Source organism: Etheostoma spectabile, chromosome 16, assembly GCF_008692095.1.
Source record: "Etheostoma spectabile isolate EspeVRDwgs_2016 chromosome 16, UIUC_Espe_1.0, whole genome shotgun sequence".
NCBI classification, from domain to species: Eukaryota; Metazoa; Chordata; class Actinopteri; order Perciformes; family Percidae; genus Etheostoma; species Etheostoma spectabile.
The window spans coordinates 11777794-11778100 of record NC_045748.1 but is presented as its reverse complement, the minus strand read 5'-3'; the positions used below and the strand labels follow the sequence as shown (position 1 = coordinate 11778100).

The 307-nt window shown below is 31.9% G+C and overlaps 1 long non-coding RNA gene across 1 annotated transcript in view; it reads right to left on the bottom strand.

Moving 5' to 3' along the window:
- Positions 1-307, bottom strand: part of LOC116703865 (uncharacterized) — a 13100-nt gene that overhangs the window by 5678 nt on the left and 7115 nt on the right. The gene's annotated exons all lie outside the window — the stretch shown is intronic.

The window sequence follows — 307 nt, the reverse complement described above, 5'->3', positions numbered from 1 at the left end:
ATGAATATGGATGGAATTATTCACTTTGTATGTGTCTGAGAAATCTTTGTATGTGTCTGAGAAATCTTTGTCAACTGTGTTACCCATTGAAAAAAAAACCAATACATTAGCAATGGTTTGCTCCAAAGTCACATATCCAATGTCAGGTGATTTCCCATCTTTCAGTGGCAGACATTTTAAATACAGTTTGGTAAATTTCTACTTCTCCTCTTGAATAGTTAATAAATATTACTGTCTGCACATAGAGTAGATTATTATCTCGTCAACCTTGTTATCAACAAACTTTTGTTTACTAGTTTTAGATGTT